The 21,412-nt window shown below is 38.1% G+C and overlaps 1 protein-coding gene and 1 pseudogene across 6 annotated transcripts in view; one reads left to right on the forward strand and one right to left on the reverse strand.

Annotated features, from left to right (window-relative positions):
• MTA3 (metastasis associated 1 family member 3) overlaps positions 1–21,412 on the forward strand; it is a 218,975-nt gene that overhangs the window by 80,599 nt on the left and 116,964 nt on the right. The gene's annotated exons all lie outside the window — the stretch shown is intronic.
• LOC143661645 (myb/SANT-like DNA-binding domain-containing protein 3 pseudogene) lies at positions 8,294–11,726 on the reverse strand (annotated as a pseudogene).

Consider the following 21,412-nt stretch of genomic DNA (forward strand, 5'->3'; position numbering starts at 1 on the left):
CTTGGTTTTCAAGATAACTTTGGACTTGGGGTGGGTTAGTTCTGGGATGACCCAAGACCCTTCATTAATAAACATTAGGGGCTGTTTTTAGTGATTACAGGGCTCTAGAGTTGAAAAACTGAATAACTGGGTACAAATGGAGGTTAGTTACAAGGATTTTATAATCATAGGGGCAGAAGATAAGGGCTATACAGTCATTATCAGAGATCGAGGCAGCTGGATTACAATTTAGAGATTTCAGGAATTTCCCTCTGTTTACTCTAATATACCAGAAAGCAAAAAGAAATAACTATATAATAATTCAGTAATCAAAATCATCCCTTAAATCCTGATTTCTCAGTTGCAGAGCCATAAGTGCACCACGTGCTCCAACGGTCTCGTATAACGGCAGAGTGCTTTCAGAGAAACGTTTACACTCTGCACCTTTTTTAAAAAAAAGTGATTTATTTTTGGTTGTGGTAAACCTACGTAAAATAAAAATCATTGTAAATGGACAGTTCTTTGACGTTAAGTACATCTTACTTCAGCCTAGATTGTAAGGTTCTTGAAGGTCCATATTTTGTTTCCTTTTTTCTTTGTATAGACCACTGTACGCAATAGCCATTCAGAATTTTAAATTTGCATATCAGTAGATATGTTTAGCAGTAGGTAATAATCTGTCATTGACCATCACAGTTGACCTTAAGTGAAATTTTAGATTGTTTATGCCAGAATCATGAGCTCCTCAAGTCTATGTGGAAGAGTGACTTATTCTGAGTCAACCTCACAATTTTACCTGGAGGCAGAGAATTGGAATCCTTCTATCTAATTATCTAGTTTTGAACCAAGCAAAATTAATTTGTAAGCTGTTTACAGCAACCATAAGAAAGAGAGAAATAGAAAATTTTCTAGCCAAATGGAATTATTTGGGAAGGAAATATAGTTCTTATATCAGTACTTAGTATTAGGGTAGGAAAGTAGGTATTCTTCTGTACTATTAGAGTGAAAGTATAAAAAAAATCAGTCAAGTTGTAATGTGTGCATATTGTTTGGCCTAGTAATTTAACTTTTAGAAGTTTATCTAACACAGTTCTCAGGTAAATTTGTAGAAATGGATACAAGGATATTCATTGTGGAATTGTCTTAATATCAGAAAATGCAGGCATCATTCATCTTTATACTTTTATATATTTCCAACATTTCTGAAATGAGCACATATTGGATATATAATGGGTTGAACTTCTGTTATGTACCCCAGAAAAGCCATTTTCTTTCGATCCTGATCTTGTCTTGAGCCAGACCTATTGTTTAGGGTGGAACCTTTGATTAAATTATTTCCATGGCGATTGACCCATGCAATTACAAGTGTGGCCTTTTAATTAGATGGAGATGTGCCCACACCCATTTAAGCTGGGTCTTAATTAATTAGTTTACTAGAGTCCTTTAAAATTAAGGGGAGACATTTTGGAGAAAGTACAGTTGTTTCAGAAGTGACTTTTACATAGACATTTGGCGACCCTTTGAATACCAAAGGAGATGCTTGGAGTGTCAAGTGTGAGAACAGCTGCCAAGACATGGACGTTTAGAGATGCAGAGCCCAGCAGACATCTCCATGTGCCTTGCATGAGATGCTGTACAAGTCAGAAGCCATCAGGATCCACAGGGACTGAGAGAGCCATTTGAAACTGGAAGGATTGGATACAAGGAGAGGATGCAGATGCCAGCCATGTGCCTTCCCACATGACAGACATTGGCCTTTCCTTGGAGTCCAGATATCTTTTTCTGGATGCCTTAGTTGGGATATTTTTATGGCCTTAGAACTGTAAACTTGTGTTTTAACAAATCCCCTTTTTAAAAGCAGCTCCATATCTGGTACATTGCATTTCGGCAGAGTTTAACAAACTAAAACATGGGTAAACATATGATTTTAAATTTTGTACCTTTGTACATCAGAGAGAGAAAATACCCCTTTGTGTTCATTTTTATCTCTTTCCTTGCCAGACAACATGGTTGTCTCCTGAAGAGAGCATAAGGTAAAATCTACTGAAAAGTCTTCTTCATCCTCCTTTCTCCAGAAGTAGTCAAGAAGTAATATTCCTATTACAATTGAAAGCAGACCTTTTTCTAATGTTAGGGATACATATTTAAAATATTTTTGTTACTAAGTACTAGATTTTCTTAAAGAGCTATCTGTCAGCTTATATTTCCATTAGAATATATAACTCTTCCTGTTTTGCTATTCACTTCAGCATTACTACATGTAAGCAGTAATAGTAGTTTTTATTATTTTCTGATATTGAAAGTAGGATGATTTATTATCTGAAATGTGGAAAGTATAGAAAACACACACAGTCCCCCATAATTTCTCTAGAATGTTTTCCTTTAGAAATTTTACTGTTTCACCTTTTCTATTGTTATAGTTTGCTAAAGCTGCTAGAATGCAATATACCAGAAATGGGACAGCTTTTATGAGGGGAATTTATTAAGTTAAACGTTTACAGTTCTTAGGCCCTGAAAATGTCCAAATAAGGCACTAACCAGAGGTTACCTTCACTCAACAAAGGCTGATGCCACCTGGAACTCCTCTGTCAACTGGAAAGACACGTGACTGGCATCTGCTCGTCCTTTGCTCCTGGACTCCATTGCTTTCAGCCTCTGTTCCTGTGGGAGTTCCTCACTTGGCTTCTAGAGGGCTAAGTTTTATTTATTGGCTTCCCTTGGCTCTCTCCAGGTTCTGGCATGCTTACCATCTCATGGGGAGGCACATAGCAACATCTGCTGTGCTATGCCCAAGTCTAGGCATCTCCTCTCTCTGTTGGCATTCCAATCGTCCATGTCGCTGTCAACTCTGAAGCAACTGTTCTCCAAGCCTCTGCATCTGAAGTCCCTTATGTTGAAGTCCAAAATGTTTCCCCTTTTAGAGGACTCTAGTAAATTAATCAACGCCTATGTTGAATAGGTAGAGTCACATTTCTATCTAATTAAAAGGTCACACCCACAATTGGGTGTGTCACATCTCCATGGAAGTAATCTAACCAAAAGTTTACACCCACAACTGGGCATTTCCATCTCCATGGAAAAAATTTAACCAAAGTTTCCCACACTAAACAATAGGTGTGACCACACAAGATTGGATCAGGATTAAAACATGGCTTTTCTGGGGTACGTAATAGTTTCAAACAGGCACAACTGTTTAGTCCTATTTTTTTTTTTTTTGTTTATAATTTTAATTTATTTTGTATTATCGAACCGAAACAGCATATAAACATGAACATTCTTAACATACAATCATTCCATGTTTGGTGCACAAGCAGTGGCTCACAATATCATCACATATAGTATATTCATCACCACGATCATTTTTTAGAACATTTGCATCACTCCAGAAAAAGAAATAAAAAGAAAAATCTCACACCTAGCATACCCCTTACCCCTCCCTCTCATTGACCCACTAGCATTTTCATCTACTCAATAGATTTTAACCTTGTTCCTCCTATTTTTTTTCTATACCCCTTACCACTCCCTTTTATTGTTCACTAGTATTTCAATCTATTCAGTATGAGGGATACTCCAAATAGGGAAGTTGAATTTTCCCCCTTTCTCACCGTTCCCCCAAGGGGACTTTGTAAATACTTTTTTATTCAATGTTCAAATCATCTCTGGAATTTCTCGGGGCATCACTCTGGACAAACCTACAAAATCTCATGCTCTACTCAAGGTTCCATGTACTTATGGTATTCAATTAAACTGTCCATATAAGTTATATTAGGAAATGTACTCGTCAAAATACAAATTTTGTCCAAATGAACATTTTTTGCTTTAATCTCACCCATAAGTTAAAGTTTTAAAATATGAATTACCATCTATTTTCAACATCCTGAAATATTGACATTCCTTTGTTCTTATGCAAAAACAGTTTTTAATTTGTACATTTATTCACTATCATTGTACACACTAGGCATTCCTAGATTATACCATCTCAGTCTTTGTTGTGTATCTTTGCTTTTGATTTCATTTGTGCCCCCAGCCCTCCTCCCTCTATCATTCCCATATTTAGCTTCATTCAGTGTGCTAACATGACTGTATTATAGTTAGGTAGTATTGTGCTATCCATATCTGAGTTTTTACAGTCAGTCCTATTGTACAATCTGTATCCCTTCAGCTCCAGTTACCCAATATCTACCCTATTTCTATCTTCTGATGACCTCTGCTCTTAACTGAAATTCTCCAAGTTCATTCACCAATGTGAGTTCATATTGGTGAAACCGTATAGTATTTGTCCTTCTGTTTCTGGCTAATCTCACTCAGCATAATGTCCTTAAGGTCCATCCATGCTGTAACATACTTCATAACTTTATTCTGTCTTACAGCTGCATAATATTCCATTGTATGTATATACCACAGCTTGTTTAGCCACTCATCTGTTGGTGGACAATTTGGCCGTTTCCATTTCTTAGCAATTGTAAATAATGCTGCTATAAACGTTGGTCCATTTGTGTCTTTGCCCTCACGTCCTCTGAGTAGATACCTAGCAGTGGTATTGCTGGATCATATGGCAATTCTATACTTCCCTTTCTGAGGAACCGCCAAGCTGCCTTCCACAGCGATTTTACCATTTTACATTCCCACCGACAGTGGATAAGTGTGCGCTTTCTCTGCATCCTCTCCAGCACTTGTAATTTTCTGTTTTATTGGTAATTGCCATTCTGGTGGGTGTGAGATGATATCTCACTGTGGTTTTGATTTGCATTTCCCTAATAACCAGGGAAGTTGAGCATTTTTTCATGTGCCTTTTGAGCATTTGTATTTCCTCTTCTGAGAAGTGTCTGTTCTTGTCTTTTGCCCATTTTGTAATTGGATTGTTTGTCTTTTTGTTGTTGAGCTGAAGAATCTCTTTATATGTTCTGGATACTAGACTTTTATATGATATATCGTTTCCAAATATGTCTCCCATTGTGTAGGCTGTCTTTTTACTTCCTTGACAAAGTTCTTTGGTGCACAAAAGTGCTTAATTTTGAGGAGTTCCATTTATCTATTTCTTTCTTCAGTGCTTGTGCTTTGGGTATAAAATCTAGGAGACCACCTCCTATTATAAGATTTATAAGATATTTCCCTGTGTTTTCTTCTAAAAGTTTTATTAGGTCTATTTTTTATATATGTTGTGACAGAGGGGTCAGTTAGAAAATTAAATTTAAAAAGTAATTATTTACTATGTCACCAGAAGCTATCAAACACCTAGAAATAAGTCGAAAGAAAATATGCTACACCTCTATATTGAAAACTATGAAATATTGCTGAGGGAGTTAAAGAAGATTGAATAAATGCAGGCTGTATATTATGACAGTATGTCGGTTTTCTCCACCTTGATTCAAAGATTCAGTGCAAAGCTTAGCAGGGTTCTCTTTGTGTGTGTGTGTTTGTGTGCGTTTCTGTAATTTGAGTAGCACATCCCAAAATTTATGAAAATGGGAAAGACCTAGGATAATTTAAACTACCATTCGCGGATACTTGGGTGCCCCTGAGACCCTTAGGTATTTGTAAGATCAAAACTGTTTTCACAACAGTAATAATATGTTATGTGCATAATTCCTGTATGAATTCTTTACTGATGATGCAAAACCAATAGTTAGTAAAACTGCTAGTGCCTTACATAAATCAAGTCAGTGACACCAAACTCTGCTAGCAGTGGTCGTATTCTTCACCATAATTCATTTAAAAAGATGGATTTAAAAAAAGTACCAATTCATTTGAATACTCTTTTTTTCTTCATGGTTCTTAATGAATTCTAATTAAAGAGACATTACATTCAGAATTTTAGCCCTTACAGTGATAATTTTTAGAGAATTTTAACAACTTCTTTGCCACTTAAGGGATAGAGTGTAGTTGTTTATCCCATACCCCTTACCCCCTCTCTCACTGACCACTAGTTGAATGTATTCTCAAATAAAAGACAACTGCCGCTGTAATTTTCCTAGTATAGCTCTATTATAGGTAACTGACCAAATGTCCATGTCCCAGACTTCCGTTGCCAGCACAGATTAATTACCAGGGGGCTGTTACCCCTAAAATCTCAGGTAAATTGGGAAAGGGTCATTTAAATGAGGAAACATGCCATTCCTTGGTAAAAATTCGTAGCTTTCTGTCCTAGTACATCTTTTTTTGTTGAAAACTTCCATTTTTATTCTGTATTCCTCTGCCATCTCACATTTTCACACTGTTTGCTGGATTTTGGCCATGAGCTCCTTTTTCATTTGTATCTCCTGCAGTTGTAAGATGGACGTTGTTGTTCTTCCCTGTACATCGTTTTTTTAAAACATTATTTATTGTGAGATATATATACAAAGAAAAGAAAGAAAAAGCAATAATTTTCAAAGTATGCTTCAGCAAATAGTTAAAGAATAGATCCCTGAGTTTGCCGTGTGCTGCCATTTCACTATTTCAGATTTTTCCTTCTAGCTGCTTCAAAACCCTAAAGGCTAGAAGAAATATTAGTATAATGATTCAGGAGTCGAACTTGTTTGTTGAATCCTATTTTCTTCCTCTCCTTTGATCCTTCTCCCAATCTATAGGAATCATTAGGCAATGCCCTTTCTGGCTTGTTGATATTGAAAAGGGGTGTCAGCATTAAAAATGGGGGATGTAATTAGTTGATAGTCTTGGAGAGGCTGGTCCCTCTGGGTTTAGGAACCTTTGGAAATGATAGGTTCCAAGAAAACAAACTTATTGCCTAAAACTTTTACAGTCTCAGTTTGAGCTCTAGGTGTTCTTAAGAGTATCAAATGGAGTGATGGTGGTTGGGGTTTAGGAAACCATGGAAATTAGCACTGTCTAACTGCAGCTTGCATAAAAGTAGCCTCCAGAATAACCTTTTGACTCCATTTTATCTTAGCTACTGGTGCCTTTTTTTCATTACAGTTCTTTTCCCCCTTTTGGTCAGGAAGGCGTTGTTAAACCCATAGTAGCAGGGCCAGACTCATCCCTGGGAGTCATGTCCCATGTTGTCAGGGAGACTTTCACTGCTGAATGTCATGCTCCATCTAAGGGGGAGGGTAATGATTTTTCTTTGCAAAGTTGGGCTTACAGAGAGAGAGCGTCCACATTTGAGCAACAAAAGAGGTTTCCTGGAAGCAACTCTTAGGCTTCATTATAGGTTGTCTTAGCTTCTCCACTACAGAAATAAGTTTTGTAAGGGCAAGCCTCAAAATCAAGGGCTTGGCCTATTTTCTTGGGATTCCCCTATGGTTGAGAAGGGTATACTAGGGTTTCCCAGATAGGAAAATTCAATAGTTCCATAATTTTTTTTTCCCCTTCAGACCCTCAAGAAACTCTACCAATCACAACAACAACAAAAAAGGCAATAGATTTTACAGTACAATTTTAATAATTAGTTATAGAACAGATTTTGGTATGGGTTACAATTCCCCAATTTCAGGTTTTCCTTCTAACTGCTTCAAGACACTGGAGACTAAAAGGAGATATCAATATAATGATTCAACAATCATATACATTTGTTAAATCGTAACTTCTCTGTTATAAATCCTCCTTTTCCTTTGTTCCTTCTCTCAATCTTTACGGATATTTGATTTATGCTCATTCTAACTTTTTCATGTTAAAAAAGGGTGTCAACCCAAGACCCAAAAATGGAGTGCTGCAGCCCTGGAAATTAACATAGCTATATATAGTAACAGTAATAACAGTTAAAGTAACTGAAAAAGAGATCAGACTTCATTTGGTTTAAAACAAAGCCGATCTGGCTGGGTCTAAGGTAAATTAGAAGGCAGGGTAAAAAATTATTGATAGTGTAGGCACTCTAGACCTTTGGTATTGTATGAGACCAAAGGCAGAGAGGTTTATTATGTCTAGAACCTAACTTTTCTGGGACACATAATCTAAATCAACCTGGCTGGATTGCTCATTTAAACAACCCAAACTCCTGGAGTCCAGAATGACAATGAGACCTTGTAATTCTGTATAGCTTAATATAATACCAGAATTCATCTCAGTCTGTGGTAGGCTGATAATTAAATACTATTAGTAGAGTCCCTTGAGGGTCTGAAAGAGAGGAAAAAATATATATGTGTATATATGGAACTATTAAACTTTCCCATCTGGGAAACCCTGGGTACACTCTTAACCATGGGGGACTCCCAAGAAAATAGGCCAAGCCCCAGATTTTGAGGCTTGCCCTTACAAAACTTAGTTCGGTAGTGGAGAAGCTAAGACAACCCATAATGAGGCCTAAAGTTGCTCCCAGGAAGCCTCTATTTCTCAGAGGAGGCCTCTCTCTCTAAGCCCAATTCTGCGAGGAGAATCGTTACTCTCCTCCTTTGTGGACTTCACATTTAAGGGTGAAAATCTCTGTGAGTATGTGGGGCATGGATCCTGAGGATGAGTCTGGCCCTGACACTGTGGGATTGACGACACCTACTGGACCAAAAGGGGAAAAAGAAGTGTAATAAAATTAAGGCATCTGTGGCCAAGAGAGATCAAATGGAGCCAAGCGGCTATTCTGGAGGCTGCTCTTTTTTTAAAAAATATTTTGACAAATCTTCACACACATACAGTCCACACATGGTGTATAATCAGTGGCTCACAATATCATCACATAGTTGTGTGTTCATCACCATGATCATTTTTTTAAGAGCATTTGCATCACTCAGGAAAAAGAAATAAACAAAAACTCATACATCCCATACTGATTGCCATACCCTCTCTTTGACCATTAGTATTTCCATTTACCCAATTTATTTTACCTCTTATCCCCCCTATTATTTACTTATTTTTTTATTTTTACTCATTTGTCCATGCCCTGGATAAAAGAAGCGTCAGACACAAGGTTTTCACAGTCACACAGTCACATTCTAAAAGTTATATCTTTATACAGTTATCTTCAAGAATCAAGGCTACTGGACCACAGCCCATCAGTTTCAGATACTTCTGGGGGCTGCTCTTACACAAGCTTCAATTAGATAGTGGTAACTGCCGTGGTCTGATAAACCCCTGTCAACATCACTCCTCTTGGCTCTTAAGAACACCCAGGGCTTGAACTGAGACTCTGTAAAGGTTTCATATACTGCGTTTGCTCTTCTGGAACCTGTGATTCCTGGAGTGTTCCTCGGTCAGATAAATCCTGAAACCCAGAGGGATGAACCTCTCCAAGATTATCAGTTAATTACATCCCCCTGTCCTTTAGTGTCAGCACTCCTTCTCAATATGAAAAAGTCAGAAAGGACATTTCCCAAGGATCCCTGTAGATTAGGAGAAGAATTAAAGGAGAAGGATATGGTGTAACAACAAAATGGAATTTCACAAACGAGTATGATTGCTGAATCACTGTATTAATATTCCTTCTAGCCTTCAGTGTTTTGGAGCAGCAAGAAGGAAAAATCGGAGATGGTGGAATGGTTGCCCATTATAAAATCTGGAATCTGTTCTGTAGCTACTTGTTGAAGTGTGCTTTGAAAAGTATTGCTTTTTACTTGCTTTTCTTTGTATATACGTTATAGTTTACAATAAAAATACTTAAAAAAAAAAAGTACATGCACAAAAAGGAGTGTTAAAATATGGGATAGGGAAATGGAACTAGTTATTGTTCTTAGAAAGGCTGTCCCCTCTGGGCTTCAGGACTTATCTGGCCTAGGAACAATGTGAAGGTTTTAGGTTTCTGAGAAGTAAACTTAATGTGGGAAACCTTTGTAGAATCTTAGCTAGAGTCCTGGGTGTTCTTTGGGGTTAACAGGAATGATGTTGGTTGGAGTTTGACAGACTGACAATTAGCAATATCTAGCTTAAGCTTGTGTAAGAGGTAGCCTCCGGAATAGTCTCTACTCCTTCTGAAGTCTTAGTCACTGATGCCTTATTTTGTTACATTTCTTTTTCCCCTTTTTGTCCGGAAGATATTGTCAATCCCATGGTGTCAGGGCCAGGTTCATCCCTCGGAGTCATGTCCAGTGTTGACAGGAAGACTTTCACCCCTCAGCATCATGTACAATGTTGTGGGGAGCGTAATGATTATCCTTTAGAGTTGGACTTACAGACAGGGAGGCTGCATTTGAACAATTCAAAGAGGTTTCCTGGAAGCAAACCTTATGCCTCATTATGGGTAGCCTTACCTTTCCCACCAGAATAACAGGTTTTGTAAGGGCAAGCCTCAAAATCAAGGGTTTCTACCTGTTTTCTTGGGAGTGCCTAAAGTTTGAAAGAATACCAGGGGTGAAGTTTCCCTTATGGGAAAGTTTAGAAGTTCCTTATTTTTTCTCCAGTCCCTCAAGAGACCCTACTAATACTTTTTTTTTTAATTAAAAAATATTTTTTTAAATACCAAAAAAACACAAGCATTCGTAAATTTGATCATTCCGTTCTACATATATAATCAGTAATTCACAGTGTCATCACATAGTTGCATATTCATCATCATGATTATTTCTTGGAACATTTGCATCTATTCAGAAAAAGAAATAAAACAAAAACAGAAAAAAAAATTATACTTACCATACCCCTTACCCCCCCTTTCATTGATCACTAGCATTTCAAACTAAATTTATTTTAACACTTGTTCCCCCTATTATTTATTTTTATTTCATATGTTCTACTCATCTGTTGACAAGCCTACCAATACTTTTTCATTATTAGCCCACTATAGTCTCCCATGTATCCGGATATTACATTAAGCTATACAAAATTATAACCCCTGTTCCTGTTCTGGGCTCTATGTGTTTGGGTTGCTTAAAATGGGCTGTGCAGCCTGAGTGATTTAGGTTATGTGTTACAGAAGGTTTAAGTTCTAGACATAATAAACTTCTCTGCATTAGGTCTCATACAGTAGGTGAAGCTTTAGAATACTTAAACTATCATCCTTTGCCCTGTATTCTGATTTACCTTAGTCCCAACCAAATCAGCTTCATTTTTTATCTCTAATTGAAGCCTGATCTCTTTTCTAGTTTCTTTGACAGCTGTTATATGTAGCAATGCTGACTTTTAGAGCTGCAGAACTCCAGCTCTGAGTCTTTGGTATCACAGAGGTAATCAAAATTCCAGGAAAATACCAGCTTAAACACATACAGCCCAGTGTCTCAATCTAGAAATACACTTAGAACTCTAGGCTCCAGTTTTCTTATAAAGATTTTCTAAAAGAGACCATACCATATTTGTCCTTGTGCATCTATTTTAAAGCACCTTCCTGAGAAGTTTTGCTCCTGTAGTTTGAAAGTATAACCAGACACCAGGGTTCAGGTTGAGAGATTGCTCACATTCTGGAAGATGTATGAGCTCTTTCTCATCATCGCACAGTTCTCTGTTTGCAACAGCAAATGATTGGCTGCAGCATTAGGGTGGTACTTGGGCTCTTCTTCCAGAAGGTTCTGCAGAAAGTAGAGCTGCTTAGGCAGCATGTTAGTCCTCTTCGTTTCCCAGGGCATGGGTACTCAGAAGTGGACTGACACTCTGTGTCACTTTTCTCTCTCCTTTCATGGGCCATTATTTTTTTGGTCTGAGTTTGATATTCTACAAGCATTTCTTCAGGGCTTTGAAATTCTGCAGGGATACTCTTGACTGGGGGTTGTGTTCATGGGCAACACGGGTATGTTACTTGAGTATAGTAATTTGCGCATCACTTTTTTTTTGCATTGAAGCACATATTTTTACTTTTCTGCTAATGTAAGCAAGATGCTCTTTTCTAATTCTGAGAAGTATTTGGCAGGTTTTATGATATCATAGTTTGACTTTTCAACTGTATTTCTGCTGGCCATTAGCTAACTGTGTGTTAGCTAAAAAATAAATATCGCTAGAGCTCTCAGTCCAGAGGGGTAGTCAGAGAAATAAGCAATTACAATACCCTGTGATAAGAGGTGTGTTCAGAAAGGAGAAAGAACGTAGCTTAGTCTAGAGAGGCAGTTCAGCCTAAAGCCCCAGAACATGGTCCAAAAGAGATGAAAGCCCTAAGGGGTACAGCATGTCCAAAGTACTGCCTCGAGCAAGCTTTGCTTTCCTCTAGGAACACCAAATACGGCATCCCTTGTAACCCCCAGGAATTTTGTTTCTGAAAAGCTGCATGGTTGATGAGACAGAGATTTAGAAGTCCAAAGTCTCCTTTGTGGAGGAGCTCCTGAATTGTTCAGAAAACAGTTCCATGAAAAACATAATAAAAAAGAATTCTCTGGTCACAAGGGATTGATACTGAACAGAAATGGGACACTCTGCCCAATGGGCATAATGGCCAAGATATACCACCAGGGTTTCAAAAAGAGAAAGAGCTTATTGCTAAGCTCAGAGCAGGATATCAGAATGGCCCAAATAAATGTCTCCATTTGACTGTTCTTGATGAATCAGAACAATTTATTAATTTTTATAAATTTTGACCCTTAATTGCACATATTTTTACTCTGAAGAAATGGGGATGTATACTACTAAGATTGCAAAAACGTCTGCAACTTCTTAAACCTTCTGACACTAACTGCAGATACTGTAGTTAGTTCAGTTCAATTCTGACTATCCTTCGTTAGGCCAGACACCTCAGTATAACCCTTGAGGCACGGTGCAAGTTCTGGGGACCATACTTCTGAACACCTGTCTAGAGATTTGGGATTTCCATTCACCCTCTGCGTTCAAGAATTTGCTAGCATAACTCACAGAACTCACTGAAAGCATTATAGCTATGATGATAGTTTTTTGTAATGAAATGATAGAAATAAGCCAAAGGAGGAGATGCATATGACAAAGTTCGGAGGGTCTCAAACACAGCTTCCTTTGTCCTCTCCTCCACTCCCAGTGAAGTCAGAATGTGTTACCCTTCCAGCACAGTAATACATCTTCTCAATCATGAAAGGTCAGCAGAGCTTCCAGTGCCCTGGTTTATATGGGGATTTGGTTCCATAGGCATGATTGCTATAGAATCGGTTTCCATGTGGTTGAACTCATCTGCAGCCCCCTCCTCACCAGAGGTTAGGAAGGTTGTGCTAACATGATTGGCTCAGCTCCCAAATCATGGTTGGTCTTTCTGGTGTGGCCAGTCCCTACCCTAAGGCTGCAGATATGACTGGCCCCCCAGCCTGCAACCATCAGGTATGGTCCTGAGCCCATCATAAGGAACAGAAGATGTACCTGCCACTGGAGGTTACCTCCCAGGAACTGGGAAAACACTCACCAAGTTTTTCATTCTACTACTTACATGTAAACCATGTTTTATGAAAGAACTGATTGAGTTCTGAACTGAACTCACCACCTTTTCATGGAACACTCTTTTTGAAATAACCACTGAAAGACAAAACTATGGTTGTTTGGACACGGGCATTTGGTAGACATTTTTCCAAAAATGCAGTGAACTTGTCATTCACTTGAAATTTTAGTTGTCTATTCAGCCAGACATTAAAGAGATTTGCAGAAATGCAGGACAGTGTCATTATATTATTATTATTTAAACTATAGTAACTTTTCATAACAGATATTTGTTACCTCTTTGCTTTCTGCTCCAAGTTGTCAGCCAGAGAGGGAGACTCCGGTTTTCACTCCCCAGGAGAGGAGTCTAACCATGTGAAGGGTAACTAGAGCATAAAGATGCTGCCACCAGGAACAGCAGTCCTAGGCTCCCAGCCCACTCCAGTTTGCAGGTTCACAGTTGCCAAAAAAAGCACAGCCCACACAGTCCCTGGAAACAGCATTTACTCACGTAGAGAAGAGACAAAGCCAGGTACCCCACGGTCAGTGGGTCTAATCCACAGCCAACACAGAAGGCTGGTCCATGGACAACCCTCTTGTGTGTGTCATAGTGAGTGGACGCTGCTGCTTCTCTGCCAGGAACTGGTATAGCAGAGGGGGTGAGCCACATGCCGGCTCCAGTGAATGTTTGCATGTGCTTGGGGCAAAAGCAGGAAGGCATGTCTCCCTGGTCACTCTCAGCTAGGGGCTGGTAGTGAAGTAGCAATGCACACAGTGGCCATCATGACTTGTTCCTCATCTTAGTGAAGATGCTTTTGGTGTTTCCCCAAAAATGAAATGTTCATCCCGGGCTTTGGTTTGCCCTGTTCACCTTCATCTGCCAGCTTTCCTCTTTTCTGTCTTCTGTCTTACAGAGTTTCCTGAAATTTTCCATCTGCTGAAGGCCCCGTCTGATTCTCTTTATAGTGTTTTTAGGTTGTTTCTAATTATCTTGCTGCCATTTTAAAGGCCTCTCAGAATAGAAGAGTTGAACACATGTGCTTTGTCTGTTGCTGGTCATTTGATTCTTTATTGCTCTGCTAAGTCTCTAAAAATAGGACGTTTCTTCCACAGTCAGTTAGGTCACTGAATAAAAATGGTACTTTATAACATGATTTATCACTTTGTGTCTTTAAGAAGCAATTATCAAACTAATTTGGAAATATATCGTGACTCTGATGACTTATTCAGCCTTGACAAAACATTTCCGTCTAGTTTCAAAGGTTGTAATTCAAAAAACTTTTTGGTTCATGGTTTATCCCTAGAACACTTTGGATTTTGAAGGTGCAATTTCTCCCCTGGGGTAATCATATATATGAGAAGCTAATAAACGAACAGAAAATGCCTATGTATAAGGATTACTTTTTTTTAAAAAAGATTCCACAGCCTTTGTGAAGGCTCTTCAGTAGATGCACTTGCTCTCTAGAGTGAGTTTGTGTGTTGTTGTGGTTAGGGTTGGGTGACCAGTGTGGATGAGTACTCGGGGTAGTTTGGGATCCAGAAGCAGCAGAGATAGCCCTTTATGTTGTCAGAGTCACAGAAAACTGATCAGAAGCCTTTTTTTCCCCTGTATGGGCAGCCTCCGGGAATTGAACCTGAGTCTCCAGCTCTGCAAGCGTGAATTCTTGCCACTGAGCCACTGTGCTGGTTTGAAAGGAAGTATGCCCCCTAAGAAAAGCCATGTTTTAATATAAGTCCCATTTCATAAAGGTAGAATAATTTCTATTCAATGCTGTATGTTTGAAACTGTAATGAGATCATCTCCCTGGATGATGTGATTTAGTTAAGAATGGTTGTTAAATTGGATTAGGGGATGACATGTCTCCACCCATTTGAGTGGGTCTTGATTAGTTTCTGAAGTCCTATAAAAGAGGAAGCATTTTGGAGAATGAGAGATTCAGAGAGAGCAGAGAATGCTGCAGCACCACAAAGCAGACAGTCCACCAGCCAGCGACCTTTGGAGATGAAGAAGGAAAACACCTCCCGGGGAGCTTCATGAAACCGGAAGCCAGGAGAAAAAGCTAGCAGATGACGCCGTATTTGCCATGTGCCCTTCCAGCTGAGAGAGAAGCCTTGACTGTGTTCACCATGTGCCTTCTCACTTGAGAGAGAAACCCTGAACTTCATCGGCCTTCTTCAACCAAGGTATCTTTCCCTGGATGCCTTTGATTGGACATTACTATAGACTTGTTTTAATTGGGACATTTCCTCGGCCTTAGAACTGTAAACTAGCAACTCATTAAATTCCCCTTGTTAAAAGCCATTCCGTTTCTGGTATATTGCATTCCAGCAGCTAGCAAACTAGAACAGCCACCATTGCACCGCCCTCAGAAGCCTTTTTAAAATTTAAAATGTTGGAGGGGGATTATGTAATATATTGACATGGTTGAAATATCGGAAGGCAAAAATGAAGTGTCTGGTAAAAATGTCTTACTCCTGCATAGCTCTCCACCCCTCAGTGTTCCTGAAATGTTATGAATATATCCTGAAATATTTCATGCATGTAGAAGCAATGAGATGTCTGTGTATAAATAAATTGTGGAGTATTATGACATTATTATATTGTGTTTTTAATAATATATCTTGGGGAAGGGTCTATATTGAATCATGAAGATCAGCCTTGTTCTTTTTTTTTTTGATTGCTGCTTTAATGTACTCCTAATTTATTTAATCTGAAGTGATGGTTATTTAGCTTGCTTTGGTCTTAGGCTGTGAAAAACAATACTGCAAAGAATAAACTTGTATATAGATCATTTTACACCCATGATGGTGAGTCTGTCTGTAAAATAAATTATATCAAGTAAAATAGTTGACAAGATCCAACTTCTTTTTTGTATATTTTGTATTTCTTTCTTCATATTTTTTTCTGTTGTCCAAAACATGTTTAAATGAAGGGGATTTGTAATTTGTAAATTTAATTTATGATGTGTCTGTTGAGACCTTTCAAATTTAAATAGTTTTTTTGTTTATTGAAACATAAATAGTAAAGTTAATGTTTAAGTATGTAAGTTTATAGTGTAAGTATAAAATAGAACTCCACTCTGGCTTATCAGTCTTCCTTTACTTTAGCTGTTAATGTTAAAGAAGATCATTTGGAATCTTTTTAAAAATTGTGATACAGATAGGTTTCTTCCTGCAGATTTCATTATGCCAATATTTTTATTGGACTTTAGTGGTTTTCTTGTTCTCTGTAAAAAAAATTTGAATTAGACAAAAGGGTGCTATTGATTACTGTAAATAGCACTACTTCACAAATGAATTTAAATGAGGAAGTTAAATAATAAGTGTGCTTAAGCCTTAAGGAGCGGCAGTAGAAGAGAAAAATAAAGGAAATGGAAGAAATCATACCACAATTTAACATTTTAAAATATGTGTGTTTCACATATTTTTTTCTTGAAGGTTGTGTTTATATAATTTTATTTTGAAATGACCATTTTTTTCCCCTTAGGGCTTGAACTGTTTTCTTTCTCCAACAAAAATCACAATGCAGAAGAGTCCTGGGTTAAATGCAAAGTGTATCCTACATGCCATCCCAAGTGCTGGTGGTCCACATGGTTGTAGCAGTGTCTGTGAGATTTTCCTGGTAATCAGAATGGTTTATTTGTCATTCTGTCTTGGAGAGGAGGCTCTTCCCTACATCTGCTGCCTTCTTTTAACATTCCACATACTTTGTTCCAACCACAAAAGGGCATATAGTGATACCAAGTAAAGGATCATTCCTTTTTCATGAATTCCTCATCTACAGTTTTCTCTCTTATCTGTTAGCAAGTGTGGTTGTTGTCCCCAGCTTCCTCTTTCATTTATAACCTGGGATTAATGTCTCCTGGATAGTGTTTGGTACTTTCTGTATGCCACAGACAGAATGAGCTGCTGAAACACTACTTATTTTTCTTGTCAAAATCCAGTAAGCCCAAGGTTTTCTTCTTGGCTTTTTTGTCATCTCTCTTACCTACATAAACAGTTTCTGGTTTGTTTGTTTGTTTTGCTTTTGTTTTATCTTCCCTTAAATTTATAAAATTAATTTTAATTGTGATGTAATATATATACATAAAACTCATTTTACCCATTTTAAGCAGACTGTCTTTTGACATGAGGTATATTGACTGTATTGTGTAACTTTTACCACTATCTAGTTCCAGAATATTTTCATCAGTTCACACCAAAACTCATATTCATTTAGTAAGAACTCCCCATTCCTCCCTCACCCTACTCCTGGTAGCCACGATTCTGCTTTCTGTCTCTATGAATTGACTTATTCTAAGTACTTCATAGTAAGAGAAATCATATTTGATGTTTGGTGTCTGGCTTATTTCACTCAACATGATATCTTCAAGGTTCATTGATTGTTATAGCACGCACCAACACTTCTTTTTATGGCCGAATAGTATTCTGTTGTATGGATATACCATGTTGTGTTTTTTGTTCATCCATTGATGGGCACTTGGGTTGCTTCTGCCTTTTGGCTATTGTGAAATAACTCTACAGTGAACACTTCATGTACAGAAAACTGAGTCCCTGCTTGCGCTTCTTTTGGGTATATACCTAGGAGTGGAACTGCCAGGTCATATGGTAATTCTGTGTCTAACTTTCTGAGGAACCACCAAAATGTTTTCCGCAGTGGGTGCACCATTTTACATTCCCACCAAGAGAGTGCAAGTCTTCCTGTTTCTCTGTATCATCAACACTTGTTATTTTCAGTTTTGTAAAAAATATTGGCCATCCTATGGATGTGAAGTGATATCTTATTATAGTTTTAGTTTGCATTTCATTAATGGTTAATGATGTTGAGCATTTTTTCATATACGTATTGGCCGTTTGATTATCTTCTTTGGAAAAACGTCTATTCAAATCTGTGACTCTTGGGGAGGAAGGACGGGGACTTTTTCTTTTTTTTAAAATATTTTTATTGACAAATCATCACACCCATGCAGTCCATACATGCTATATAATCAGTGGTTCACACTTTCATGACATAATTGTGTATTCATCACCATGATCATTTTTTAGAGCATTTGTATCACTCCAGAAAAAGAAATAAAAAGAAAAAAGCCATTTATTCCATACTCCTTACTCTTCCTTCTCATTATTTCCAATATTTCCATCTACCCAATTTATTTTACCCTTCATTCCTCCTATTATTCAGTTATTTATTTATTTATTTATTACCTTTTTTTTTTTTTTTTAACTTTTCTGTCCATACCCTGGATAAACAGAGCATCAGACATAAGGTTTTCACAATCACATAGTCACATTGTAAAAGCCGTATTGTTATACAATCATTTTCAAGAATCAGGGCTACTGGAACACAGCTCAACAGTTTCAGTTACTTCCCTCCAGCCACTCCAATATCCCATAAACTAAAAAGGAATATCTACATAATGGATAAGAATAACCTCCTGACTGAAATCTCTCAGCCACTGAAACTTTTTTTTTGTCTCATTTCTTTCTTCTCCCTTTTGCTCAAGAAGGCTTTCTCAATCCCATGATCCTGGGTCACAGCTCATCCTGGGAATTCTGTCCTACATTGCCAGGGAGATTTACACCCCTGGGAGTCAGGTCCCACTTGGGGAGGGGGGGGACAGTAGTGAGTTCACCTGACGAAATGGCTTAAAGAGAGAGGCCATATCTGGGCAACAAAAGAGGTTCTCTGGGGATGACTCTTAGGTATAGTTTTAAGTAGGTTTCACTTCTGCTTTGCAAGAATGAGTTTCATAGAGGTGAACCCCAAGATTGAGGGCTTAGTGTATTGATTTGGTTGTCACTACTGCTTGCGAGAATATCAAGAATTCTCCAAATGGGGAAGTTGAATATCTCCTCCTTTCTCCCCAGTCTCCAGGGGGACATTGCAAATACTTCTGTATTTACTCAAATTACTCTGGGATATATCGGGATGTCATATTAATCTGGACAAACCTATACAGTCTCCCACCCTTTTCAAGATTCCATGTGCTTATGGTGTTCAAATAAACTCACCATAGAAGTTAAATTAGATAATGTGGTACCCAAAATATAAAGTTTGCACCAAATAAACATCTCTCCCTTTGGTCTCACACAGAAGTTAAAGTTTTAAAATATAGGTGATACAATAGTTTACCCTGTATTCTGATCTATCTTAGCCCTATCCAGATCAGCTTCCTTCATATCTCTAGACAAAGTTTGATCCCTTTTTCAACTTTTCAGACAGTTCCTGTGTGGGGCACTGCTGACTTTCATAGCCTCAGAGCTCTAGCTCTGAGTCTCAGTTGTTGCAGAAATAGCTGAAGTTTCTGGGCACAACTAGGTTATATACAAACAGCTCAGTATCTCAGAATTTAGAAATAACAGTTACAGTTCCTGAATATATGTGACTGCTGTAATAGCTTACAATCTAGGACCCTTTCCAATAGGCCCTGTGCTGTTTTGAAAGGATGTGTGGACCCTAGAAAAGCCATATTTTAATCAAAATCCCATTCCGTAATGGCAGAATAATTCCTATTGAATACTGTATGTTTGAATTTGTAATTAGATCATCTCCCTGGAGACGTATCCCAATCAAGAGTGGTTGTTAAGCAGGATTGGGGGGGTGTGTCTCAACCCATTTGGGTGGGTTTTGATTGGTTTACTGGAGTCCTATAAAAGAAACATTTTGGAGAATGGGAGATTTGGAGAGAGCAGAGAATGCTGCAGCACCACGAAGCAGAGTCCATGTGCCAGTGACCTTTGGAGATGAAGAAGGAAAACGCCTCCCAGGGAGCTTCATGAAACCAGAAGCCAGGAGAGAAAGTTAGCAGATGACACAGTGTTTGCCATATGCCCTTCCAGTTGAGAGAGAAGCCCTGGTTGTGTTCGACATGTGCCTTCTCACTTGAGAGAGAAACCCTGAAGTTCATCGGCCTTCTTAAACCAAGATATCTTTCCCTGGATGGATGCCTTTGATTGGACATTTCTATAGACTTGCTTTAATTGGGACATTTTCTGGTCCTTAGAACTGTAAACTAGAAACTTATTAAATTCCCCTTTTTAAAAGCTGTTCTCTTTCTGGTATATTGCATTCCGGCAGCTAGCAAACTAGAACAGCCCCCAACCTGATAACCCACACCCTTGACTTCAGTTCACCAAGTTTTTCTATTATAATTAGTCCATATGAGTGAGGCGTGATAATATATGTCTTTTTGTTTCTGACATTTCATTCTGCATACTGTCTTTAAGGTTAATTCACCTAGTTGCATGCCTCACAAATTCATTCCTTCTTGTGGCTGATCAGTAGTCTGTTGTATGGATATACCATAGTTCCCCCTTTCATTCCTCAGTTGTTGTACCCTTAGGCCTCGTCCATTATTGTGAATCTGAACATTGCCACCATAAACACCAGTGTGCTAATGTCCATTTGTGTCCTCACACTCAGTTCTTCCAGGTATATACTGAGTAGTGGGGTTCAGGATCATATGGCAACCCCACCCCTACCATGGCTCATTTTTTTTTTTAAATTTTTTTATTAATTAACGGAAATAAAGAAATTAACCCAACATTTAGAAATCATACCATTCTACATATGTAATCAGTAATTCTTAACATCATCACATAGATGCATGATCATCGTTTCTTAGTACATTTGCATCGGTTTAGAAGAACTAGCAACACAACTGAAAAAGATACAGAATGTTAATATAGAGAAAAAAATAAAAGTAATAATAATAGTAAAAACAAACAAACAAACAAAAAAAAAACCAAAAAAAACCCTATAGCTCAGATGCAGCTTCATTCAGTGTTTTAACATGATTACTTTACAATTAGGTATTATTGTGCTGTCCATTTTTGAGTTTTTGTATCTAGTCCCGTTGCACAGTCTGTATCCCTTCAGCTCCAATTACCCATTATCTTACCCTGTTTCTAACTCCTGCTGAACTCTGTTACCAATGACATATTCCAAGTTTATTATCGAATGTCGGTTCACATCAGTGGGACCATACAGTATTTGTCCTTTAGTTTTTGGCTAGTCTCACTCAGCATAATGTTCTCTAGGTCCATCCATGTTATTACAAGCTTCATAAGTTTATCTGTCTTAAAGCTGCATAATATTCCATCGTATGTATATACCACAGTTTGTTTAGCCACTCTTCTGTTGATGGAGATTTCGGCTGTTTCCATCTCTTTGCAATTGTAAATAACGCTGCTATAAACATTGGTGTGCAAATGTCCGTTTGTGTCTTTGCCCTTAAGTCCTTTGAGTAGATTCCCAGCAATGGTATTGCTGGGTCGTATG

Source organism: Tamandua tetradactyla, chromosome 17 (genome assembly GCF_023851605.1).
Source record: "Tamandua tetradactyla isolate mTamTet1 chromosome 17, mTamTet1.pri, whole genome shotgun sequence".
Classification (NCBI taxonomy): domain Eukaryota; kingdom Metazoa; phylum Chordata; class Mammalia; order Pilosa; family Myrmecophagidae; genus Tamandua; species Tamandua tetradactyla.